At 42.4% G+C, this 12,128-nt stretch overlaps 1 long non-coding RNA gene across 5 annotated transcripts in view; it reads left to right on the top strand.

Annotated features, from left to right (window-relative positions):
* The window catches only part of LOC147756953 (uncharacterized), a 126,574-nt gene that overhangs the window by 59,390 nt on the left and 55,056 nt on the right, over window positions 1–12,128 (top strand). For 3 of the 5 annotated variants that reach the window (XR_015324269.1, XR_015324273.1, XR_015324268.1), the window contains one exon: window positions 6,174–6,554. The exons of the other annotated variants lie outside the window; for them this stretch is intronic. This is a non-coding gene — a long non-coding RNA (uncharacterized LOC147756953). The remainder of the gene's footprint in view (window positions 1–6,173; window positions 6,555–12,128) is intronic. 5 annotated transcript variants of the gene reach the window in all.

Genomic DNA, 12,128 nt, shown 5'->3' with positions numbered 1-12,128 from the left:
AACATTACAATTGTTACAAAAGCCTCAGGGGACTGTTGCTAGCGATGCCGCCCCTGCGCCGAAAAGCTCTACAACGATAGCAACCCAAAAAGGGGGAAGCTCATCGTAGACAGCTGACCACTGCGGGGACCAGCGTAATTGTGACTGCAGTTGCTGATGCCGCCACTGTCGGCGTAGAAACGAGCAACTGCGAACGAACTTAAAAAGAATCACGCATCGACAGTCTTCGCCAGGCGGACAAATGGTGTTCGCTGACGACGGCGACGGTGACCGACAGAAACCACTTGTCTTTGGTTTTGCGTACCTCACATTTGCACTCTTCAGTCTTCCCCGCCTATCTATATGTTTCGAGTCTCGCGCATTGGATGTGTACGGACATGAACACACGAGTGAATGACTCTTTAAAAGAGAACCAAATACTTCTCTAACAGGCGGGCACAGATCCGTTTATTTGTTTCGATTGAGTATTATGTCGATAATCGTGACCAGCTATTTGCTGGGTTTTATAGCTCCGAATGGGCTATGTGAATCTTTTGTGCTCACTTAGATAGATTGCATACGCCAATGGACGGTAACGACAGGCGATGGATGGTAAGCATATCATAAGGACACCATACGTTGGACCTTTCTCTCCTAAGTGAAGACGGGCCGTCGCGCCGATTAGGGCTGCTGCTGCTGTTACTGTTGCGGATAATCGGTCGAGGAATGGGAAGCCCGGGCCGCAAACGGCGTTCTAAAAACTATCTGACGCGACTCAGTAATCCAGTGCGTGGGCGAGTGAGGGATTGTTAGAATGGCGAATAAAGCTCACCAGCAAAAATATTATGAAGCTTATTACATCTCGTACAAGCCATATGCTCATCGATGAGGGGCATGGGGGGTTTCGTTGTTACTCGGGAACTGTCAATTGAGGCCTCTCTAAAATGTACTGTATCGGAACAAAGGGCATGAAGGTGCAAGAGCAAATTGCTATTGTCATACAAAGCCCTTGGTAAAAAGATACCAATGAACATATTACTTATGAACAATATCCAATTAACGATATCATCCCATAACGTCATGCAGCTTGATTCAATGAATGTTTAATAACTTTTTGAGTCCGCTCATAGCGGTTCCCTGAGATGAATGGTAACGTCTGCCTGTGACTGACGGAGCCTTCCATTCGGTATGATAGCGATACGATACCGACGGCTAAGCTCCGATGAACTTGTTCCTATTAAGAGCTGCGTAAAGCATGTTAATAGTCACGTAATTGGTGCTTACCTATAGTTGAAGCAATAGGTAACAACGCCAGTGTCGGATGTAACAACGAGAGATGTTTATTTAACTAATGCCCAACGTTTTCTGTTGCTTTATGACGTAATCTTTCGACACGGAACGTCAGCGGAAAATAGCAGCAATTTTAAAACGAAAAACATATGGATATATAAAGCGTTTAGTTAATGAATCGTTATTGTGCTGGCAACGATCGCCTATGGCTGTTTAAAAGATGTGCCTAATCATATCTTCAGGCGTCCGTGAAGACTATTCAAGCACACAGAGATGGTGGATGGTTCGGCATTATTTTCAGGTATTGTCAACTTGGCCGACATGCTGGCTTTCTATGTCGTACACCGTTGCCAACTGTGAACAGACTTATTTGTCTGCAAAGACTTGCGAGAAACTCTAACAAACTCGTAATGTTTGTTGATCGGTAGACTCTTGCTTAACAGCAAATCAGTGTTACTGCGAATATCGCATTCATCTCGTCCTCCGGCAGACTGGGGATGATTCATTTCTTGCTGAGATTCGGCGCCCATTGATCATCATTCTTTTCGGATAGTCCCTGCACAAATGCAGCCCTAGCGGTCGCATATAACGAAAATTCCAACACAAGGATTGGCGTCCATGAATGCTAAAACGGCCTTTTCTAAAGATACCGTCCTTTCGAAGTACAATACCTTAACAGCTTGGTAATAATGCTTCGGCCTCTCTTCAATGCATACCGGGGGAACCGTTTCGTAGGGCTTACGGAACTCAGAGAATTAAGCGCGTACGCGGTACCACAAATCCGTTATGACAATACGCGGGCAAAGGACGGCTTGCTCAAACCGGCGTTTGAGCTACTCTTCGATGGCAATATGAGTTCTCCATAGTATGACACTTTTAACGGAGAGACCCAAAAGAGCCTGTCATCGTATCGAATAACAACGCGAATGTAATGGCATTACTGCCGCAGCTAACACCGGGACGCGGTTTTGTGTTGTTTATCACGTTCTCGTTGATGACATTATTTACGTAATGTATTTTAGGATGGGACCTCCAGGGGCATTGTTGAACGTTCGAAGTGATCAGTCAATGTTTATAACGCAGTTTCCATGTGCTGACATTCTGAGAAGTTGAAAAGTAGAACAGGATGACCTGCACTTAATCTTGAAAACCCTCTCTGTGTTGAAGGTGCGTTAAAGCACGATTGTCGTGCACTATGTTGCCCACGTTCATGTGTACGTACATGAAAAATATATGATCGCTTGGTTGTTATTAAAGTCTTGTTGCCCCACCCGCCGGATTCGAACACCACCGAACATCACCACCATGGCAACGAGCTTCAAGCAGTGGTGAAAATCGCGCACGTTTCTTCAGCTGGAGAACCTTCCCGTCTATCACAGACTGTGTCGGTCGAGAGTATTACAGTCAGCAAGACGGCTCACCGTTCGTCATCGTTATTGTCAGCATCACTGCAACAATCATCAGCGCCAGCAACATATGGTGGCATAAAAGCACTCGAGATTCTATATGCGTAGTAAAAAAAAAACTAGCAATACTGTGATCTTCGTCCGCGCTGCTCGACGGCCAAACAGACCGAGGAGCTTTCGACAGGCTGAACGTTTTTTGTGTGTGCATGTACGCCTGTATGTTATATGCGTGCGTGAGCAATTAGGACATGCGTTCATTGTTGCTACTGTTTCGTCTCAGCTTTTGCCGACAGGCCGGCTCTTCCGACAGTCATCACCACCCCTTCCACCTGCTCCGCCTCTCCCCCTCTTTTCCCCCTTCAGTTACTAATGCTCATTAAATCTTTCTTAAATTGAGGATTGGATAGCTCGTGGATAGGATGGGCGGCGGCGGTAGCGATTATCGCTGCTTTGACCCTTAACAGCAGCGGAAGCTATTAGCTTTAGAACTACAGTTATGGCATATTTTAGCAGTGTAAGTTGAACTAGAGAGCTGTTATGAGGGTTATCTGCGGGTAAATGGTTAGCCTTGTTGTTTTTCTTTCCCCTCATTTCATTTATCTATCCGTTAACTAACCATATTGTGCATTTGTGCTGTATTAGCCACACGAGCTGCTGCTGCTGCTGCTGCCGTTGTTTGGAGTGAGTAAAGGTCAGTCCCCGGTTTTTCTCTGCCATTGACGTTTATTGGTGGTTGGCTGCTGACCCTCCCAAGAGAACCACAGTCGCGACGGCAGGAAACACAGCACACAAAAGGACTACTTCTACTGTGACTAACATTATTTCTACTATGCCTGACCAGCAAGTGATTATTCGAGCGAAGTAGCTACTGGCTACTATTAGTATGTTTTGCACTATTCTATCTAGGCCGTGAATCAGATAGGCAGCATTGGACTGCATGGCGACTGCTGACGAGTGCTAAGCCCGTCTGTCAGCCTTAAGGGAACAGAACGAGTGACGCGTCGCCACCGTCACCGTCGCCGCCGCCGCCGCCGCCGTCGCCGTCGCCGTTTACTACTGTAGAAAGCCTGCACTGGTAGAAGTGCTAGCACTCAATGCCCATAGCAACTACAGCCGTTGCAACAGCAGCTACCTTTTGATCAACGGGCCCAGTGCTGCTGCTGCCGCCGATGCTTGCCAATTATTTGGCCCCGTACAAGCAGTCACTCAACCGCCAGTCAGTGAGACTTTCGCGCACGATAGATCATTCAGACATATATATATATATGTAAAAAGACGATAACAGTCACATCTATTATACATTGCTGCTGCTGCTGTTGTTGTGGTTGTGGTTATACCGCCGGTCACTTAGAAAGAGTGATAGTAGTCCCAGCTAAAAAATCGATACTTGATTTCTAAGAAAGAGTCGCGGTGCTTTCGATGCTTTGCCAAAAGTTCTACAAGCTTCTTGAAGACAACGGCAGCGGCGTCGACGACGATAACACCACCATCAGCATCTATAGTAAGCAGTGAGCAAGATTTTTGTTTACCTACGTGAACATAAACAGCGTACACAGTTACATGTTGCGCGTATAATTTCAACTTGTTTAGCTTTAATATTGAACGTTCTAGAAGCGACGGAAAAACGAACGATCTTGGTCATGTATCACTGTGGCTATAAGCACGCCTTCCGATCGCTCAGACGGAAAAACATACTGGAAGGCGGAGTAATATATTTACTAGATGGCTGGAGGCAGACGATAACCCAGTAGAAAACCAATTAAAATTCAACTAGAAGGGCTTACAATCGTTTTTTTTTTTTTTTTTTTTTTTATCAATACACTACTAGTGATAGAAATAGAATGTGTATGTTTTTACAATGTCTTTCCATGAATCTGAGGCAAACTAGTTGTAGGACTTCTAGAAATTGTATAGGCGTACGACATTCTTGAAAGGTCTGACAATGTTTTTAAGAAGCCGGAACGCCGCATATTGCCTGAGTTTCTCCACTGCAAAAATGTTAGACAAGCATGTACTATTTGTAGTTGACTAAACACGGGCCTTGAATATTGAGATGTGGAGTTAGCGAAGGCTTGCAAGAGATGTTTCGACAATTAAATGCTGATAAACTATACCTGAAAGCATGCAGAAATTATATGCAGCGAATGTATAATTTAAGCAACGAGCTAGTAACTAGATAAGTAGAGTGATCGAAAACCAGAGGTCATTGATGTTACCCGTACTGGTTATATTAAAAAACAAACGCAATAGTAATCAAGCTTTATTAACAACTACAAATTATTATTGTATATTCTGTGAAGCTCGAAAATGTGTTAGTACTGAGTTCTGTGTCCTGACAAACAAGTGTGGCTTTATTTGGAGCTCGTTGACCTGCTACGAAATATTTGTTATACTTCGATTGAGCATAAGAGTATGTAACGTATTGGGCACTACGTTGGCGCTTTGCAAGGTTACGGAACGTTAAATTTAGATATTGTAGAATAGTACAAATAAAAACAAACGAGATAAGTTCATCGAACGTTACGTGACCTAATGCGCTTCATTTTCGTGAAAGAACATCACAGTTTATGGTAGCCTGTCACGTTCTCTTTAGTTGCCCTCCAGTCACGCTAGTCCGTCACTCGTAACACTTATTTGGACGGCTCTGTGCTCCTCTGCTGCGGCTTGTATTGAAAATTTCTCCGTACTATTGCTATTTTTATTATCCGCTGGTCCAAAAATAAGTTTGTCATCGTTCGATCATTGACGAAATTCGATTTTATACCGCCCAATATGCTCGTAATCTATCTCCTTACCTACCCCCCTCCGCCGTCCTTAATAAGCGATGCGACAGCCGCGTCGTTTTCTCTATTCGTCCGTAGTAATCGATCTCGAATAGAGTCCTAATAGTTAGATTATTTCCTTTTCTAGGATGCTGTACTCCTAGACGGCTGGCCTACCTTCGAGAGTAAGGCTTGTAGATTCTAGTGATAGTTAGCAGGCGCGCGACTAGTAGGACATCACTAAGGAAAGCATCATATCAAACGACGTCTGCCATGTTAGATGCATTTTGGCAATATCATAAAGAGCGACGGGAGATTTGTGGAAATCAGAACCTATGCCACGACTAGAACAGATCTCTTGCATCTGATCGGTGACAGCCTATTTGGAAATGCTTGGCTGATCAGTATATAGAACGAGTTACAGTTGGCTTGAATAAGTAAAACAACAAAAAAACACTGGTGTGTTGAAAAACTATTTCTTTGAGAATACTATCAGAAAAAAATATATCGTTTACATTATGGAACAGAAAGAAAAAACGAAAATATCGGTAATCCGGTACTCAGATAACCGAATTTGGGTCAACAGGGCAGGGCTTCTGCTCCGATTGCTTACGCGTTTTGCCTGACGTGCGATATCGAAGCGAGAAGTTTGATTTTTTGAATATGATCGAGCTCGTTATGACAGACTTTTGTATTGACAATATCAGCCGTTCGATGTTTTCTGTTGTATTTGCAGATGTTTATTCACAGAGCGTAAACGACTTTGATCGATCCCTTCGAGCCAAGCCACGGGGACTTGACTGCGAACCGCTGTGCGCTTCACTATGTCTTTCACCGTGATTGTCTACATCTAGACATCTTGCAGGATCGTCTTCGACGGAAGGAACCTGAGCTGCTGGATCATCCCAGCGGGATACACCTGTTATTTTAGGCACGAGTAACAACAGCAGCAGCAGCAACAACAACAACAACAACAACAACGATAGCAGTTAGACAAACAGCAGAAGAAGCAGCAGTCAGCATCACAAACACTTGGCGAGCACTTATATATACGTGATATATAGTTGTCCATCTGTCCTGGTTCGGTGTAGTTCTGCGGTCTTTGTCGGCTATAAGGGTACGAGCATATATATATATATATATATATAGAGTGACTTTTATGTTTCTATTCCCTCCGTCGCTCGATATCGCTTTCCCTGCCCTCCTGTGCTGCTTTCCTGCTATTGAAACGGTATGTAGTCTAAAAAATCCACTATTATCCTATCTTTTACTTCAAAGACGTAGTAGATGCATAGCGCATCACCGACGGAAGAAAGCTCGTCAACTCGAAGTAATCCACGTTCGACCACAAAACATGAAGGAAATCCATAGGGCCGGACTTGTCTGCCAGCGACTGTGTTTTTTTTTGTTAGCCGTGCACTTATACTTTGTTTTTGATTAAGCTCAATTTTTATCCTTGTAGGATTTTAAAGATCCTACAGTTCAACGTTCCCACGTGCTGAGTACAGGGCAGAATGAGAGCCAGTTGAAAAATTCGTTCGGGCTAAATCGGATACGAGAATGAAACGACATTGGGCGTAGTGTCGTTATGGCCACTTCCTTCACCTAATAAAACCGTTCACAGTGGGACAGACAGGCTATATATGTTCATTTGTAAATAAAAGACGTCAAACGGATCATAGGACATGACTAAACGTCGCCAGGCGACTATGCCTAAGAAAATCAGATATCGTCCCATACACAAACAGAAGGGTAATGACTAAAACATTCGATTCGCTTCTATTCTTGTGTCACGTACCATGCGGTTGCAGTAAGATCCTTTCTCTCTTAAGTTAAGCTCTCCGATCCCAAGTTACTAACATACTTGTTTCTTCCTATTACAGTCGTCGTTAGAGCTAGCTTTAATGGTTCAACGAACGACATAAAACCGATGTATCCTAAACATATATGTTGTTATATATTGATATTTGCTTAACGGGCCGAACTTGAACATCAGAAGTAGTCAACATGAAATATGTCGTTTTTTCGGATTTTTCACTTACGAAATTAACTTGATCTAGTTCAACCTCACTTACGCTTTTCTACAATAACGTTTCCCTTATTTGATATATGCCTATGTGAAACGGTGTGGTAGGTAGAGAGAGAGGTAGGTAGGTAGGGAGAGAGGTAGGTAGGTAGGTAGGGAGAGAGGTAGGTAGGTAGGTAGGTAGGTAGGTAGGGAGAGAGGTAGGTAGGTAGGGAGAGAGGTAGGTAGGTAGGTAGGTAGGTAGGTAGGTAGGTAGGTAGATAGATAGATAGGGAGCAAGAGAAATAGAGAGAGCGAAAGAACGTGCATTCCGATACAATCAACTGTCTACAGCTGAAACGTCGGAACTACAAATGCATTTGTATAATCAGACCTACAGATATGTAATAATAGAATATTTATCGTAGCAATTAACCAGGAATCTTTATACAAAAATCTGTAGGGATCATAATAGTTGTTTTTGTTCTTTTATATTAAAATTGTATATCTACTTTTTGTTCTTTTATATTAAAATTGTATATCTACTGTTGTGTGGTTATGTACGTCGTCTGTTGTATACATTATGAACGTGTCGCGTAGTAAAGCAACAAACGTAATCTCCGGTGAGTTTCAGCCGTTCAAGATGTATTTCTACTTTACATTGAGAACCGAAAGCTAAATGAATTTTACCAGGAGAACTTCCAGGAGTTGGGGCAGATGAGAACAAGGACACCCATTTTAATCTATAACAAATTTGTTGAAGAACATAATTATCTCATTTAATTATTAATCTCGTCAACATTATCTAAACAAGTTTAGCTAAGCGTTATGATTTGTAGTCGCGCCACACGAGATCTGCTCAAGGCATTTTAACAGCTGTATACCTAGAAAACCTGAACAAAGCGGTAACAACCTAGATTGTGCTTAGGTTGAACTCAAACGATGCCGAAATCCGAAGGAAAGAATCGAACGTTTGCCTACTCAAGTAACTGTCCAATATAGTGAGAAGCAGATGAAGCACTTCAATGCAAAGACGGGATGACCTTCAGAGTGACATTGCACGACGCCAAGAAAAAACAGGTCGTGCCTAATACGTGTTTCAATACTTTACCCACTTTCTATGCGAGGATACTGCCGTTAGCAGCGATAGATGTGCGGCCGATGACAGAAACCATAGTAGAGTATTTGGCGAATGTTGAAGTTGCCAGATCAACTAAAACGTTTATCCTAGCAGCCATCACTGTGCAAAGCTCACAAGGGTAAGCAAGTTACTCGCGCTAAAATGAGCAGAGCATTGGTCCTGCTTAATCATCCTCGGGTTTCCTCCTGAGTAATTTGTCAAGCTAAAATAGCCAGTGTGTTAGAATGCGATATAAAAAAGTATCGAAGATTTCGCGTTGGCTACGAACAAAATTATGTTAAGCAAGAAACGTTCGAAAAAAAGATTATTACATCGTACTTATTTACCAGCAGATTTGACGGAAGTGACGCGGCGCGGCGGTGATAAAGGTGATCATCAAAGAAATCAGCAAGGGGAATACCATCACAGTGAGATAACGAGCTACAGAAAGTAATTAACTAACTCCCTTTCAATCATGTTTCATCAATCCTAGCTCAATGATAGTTGTTCTTTTCATATTATATATTTGTATTGAAAATTCAGTTAAATGTTTGCAATGCCTGCAAATGTTTAGAAAGGGTCACCATGTGCTAGCCGATTACTGTAACAAGAAGCTCATCTATTTTCCTAGATAGCTTTAACATCTAACCATGTGAAAGTGACGGTGATAAACGTGACTAGGCACCTAGATGTATCTGTCATCCTCGATCGTTCTGGACCCAATTCTAGCTATCGTCACATCTATTTGCCCAGCAACTAACGTAATCAAGCTGATGTTATTCAGCTGTACTGAATATTAAATATAGGTTATGTTCCTTCTATGAATAGAACATAGCCTAAGCACATCCCACCCCCTGCGCTGTTCATTGTCGAACACCGAAACTTAATTACGAACGTCAGTATACATACCGTGACCCTTCTTCGCCTTTACCTCTTGACAATAACACTTCAAAGTTTACAGCCGTATGCCATATAAGTGTGAATCGTTGCCCGCTGACCACAGCTATGACAGCATGTAGAACTGTCTGAAGCTCAATAGGCCAACGTACCAAATGCTTCGTACTTGTGCTTTACGAATCCGTGCTAGGACAGCTTGATAATAGCTAAAAAGTAAGATAATTAGTAGTAGTAAAAAAAAAGTAGTAGTAAAAAAAAAGTTACTGAATTGACAAACCTGTTCTGTTAGTTGTTGTAGATAGAGCCAGTTACTAAGCAGCAGCTAATCAGGTGAATGTTTGAGTCTTCTCTATATTATTGAGGTTCGATCAACCAAGGCGACGTTCAGGTAAGTCCAGATGTCAAACAAATTTCTATTCGTATGCGTACAGCATGGCTCCCTGCTTGTTTATCCCTTGGAGCATTTCCAAAGGCCCCTACCGTTTTCTAAAGACCGCTTACCAGCGCATTGAGTATGCGTGTGTATCAATGTGCTCAGTATCCTCGAGTGTCTCGATGGCCAGCATGATTCAGATTAAAAACGTGATTCATTTCCATGATGATACACGTTCCCGATCTAGCAGGATGCACAGTCACAATTACACTCAACATAGCACACATTCAATAGTCAAGAACGCCGACAGGAGACAGCGGAATGGGGCAGCAGCAGCAGCAGCAGCAGTAGTGAAAGGTTTGCGCCGTCATGCTCTTACCACAGGGTGTGCTGGCGGCTAATTATCTGCTCTTGGAATAACGGAGCCTGTCTAGCGATGTACACTGTGGCCAAGCGCAAATAGGACAGTCGCCAGCTCACCGATGCACACGGAGTTTGTCATACACATACCCGGTAGAGAAGGGCCGTCGAAACCGACCCGCTTAACCAGCGTCGTAGATAACAGAAACGCGCCGATGATGTTCCTCGCTAAGAGTCGACAATGAAGTGTTATCGTTAAATAATTCAGATCCGACTTGTGTGTATATATATTTAATACTGTACAACTATAGATAATATGACATAGCCACCACGGCGACGATAAATGGTACGAAAGAGCCAAAGTTGGAGTTGGCATAAGGAACTTGTTTTCGCCCTCTGTCTGCTTTACTAGTCACAGCCATTCGATGCTAGCTCGTGGCGCATGGAATCCTTCCGTACTTTGAATGATTATCGAACGCCATGCCCACTTCTCTGACTTACCACGACTAACTTCCAGCTGCAAAGTTGAGTTTGTCGCGGCATAGATGCTTATACATAGCACATGGTAACCGAACTCGACTTCCGCCCGATTCATACGTATGATTACTGGGTCTGCTCGTATACCTAATGGATATTACAGTGTGCAATTATCTTTTATCAACGCATTGTAACGTTCCCGTAAAACGTAAAAAATCAGATATTTGCAAACTCTTTCAGAGTTGTCTGTGTCCAACATTTGTTGTTGCAGCAAATACCCGGCGTTTGCTATCTAGCTCCTACCACACAGTTACTTCCTATAAAGACAGATCGACCGGTTCATCTATTTTCAATAGTTTGTCTTTTTGTGCCATTTAACCTGTGAGCTTTTCATCGTGCCTTTTTTGTTGGGGTAATTCTAAACATACAGTTTTATGTGGCAATATTTTACTATTATTTGGACGCACATCGATGAAGAAATTGATTTAGCTCCTATCTTTGTTACAAGTCACTACGTGTATGTTTGTGGAGCTGAATAGGTGATTTTTCGCTGAACAAAATTGTATCACTGCAACATCTGAACCGTAATAATCCATGGTATTTTGCCACACTTTATATAATTACGTGTATTTATTTTCAATTTTTAGTTATTTCGAGGATCATATTTTTCTTGTATTTGACATGGTGGTGACTATTATACACCTTTGATGTACTCCTTTATGCCGGATGCCCCCTAACACGAATATCGCAAGTACTACTATAGCCAGAATGGCTGTTTAGATGGTACACACTTTCGTCACGAATGAAGGTTTACATCTATGTGACGCCATGTCACATTATCATTGATACATGCGTTATCTCACCGTATGCTGTGTATCCATTAACTTCGTCAAAGCGAATAAGAGAGAAATCTTAGAGGAGAGATTCGTTGATTTTTCCAGCCGATAGCGAGATACTGTGTTTATTTTGGCCTGCAATAGGAACTGTCAATAGGCAACTGTCAAGTAAAATAGATACTTATAAAAAAACAGATACGTACTGAAGTAAAAAAAAAAAAGTGTATTTATGCTACCTTGGAACGTCTGTTACTTTGCGGATTGTAAAATAGATTTTAAGCGGGATCACCGCGTTACAGTACGTACTTCGGAAGTCAGCGTGTTGATTACATAAACGTGCAACACGATTACGTTTATCGCCACTGTTGCATGAGCGTGACGTGTACGTTTAATTTTTTTCCACTCTACTGTTAAGTAAAAACCGTAATGCGGTACGGAGCTGGTTAGATATATATATATATATATATGGGCTGAAGGATAACATTTGTTGCTGAAGGATAACACATGTAGTACCTTTGTAGAAGTGTTCTAAAAATATTATTAAAAAAAAAAAATGTCACCAATGAGTTTCATGGATTTCGACGATCGTTTTTCTACTATGATGCTGTGGGGGGGGGGGGGGG

Source organism: Varroa destructor, unplaced genomic scaffold, assembly GCF_002443255.2.
Source record: "Varroa destructor unplaced genomic scaffold, Vdes_3.0 BEIS01000003.1, whole genome shotgun sequence".
NCBI classification, from domain to species: Eukaryota; Metazoa; Arthropoda; class Arachnida; order Mesostigmata; family Varroidae; genus Varroa; species Varroa destructor.
The sequence above is the reverse complement of the archived record's forward strand: the minus strand, read 5'-3'. Positions and strand labels throughout refer to the sequence as shown.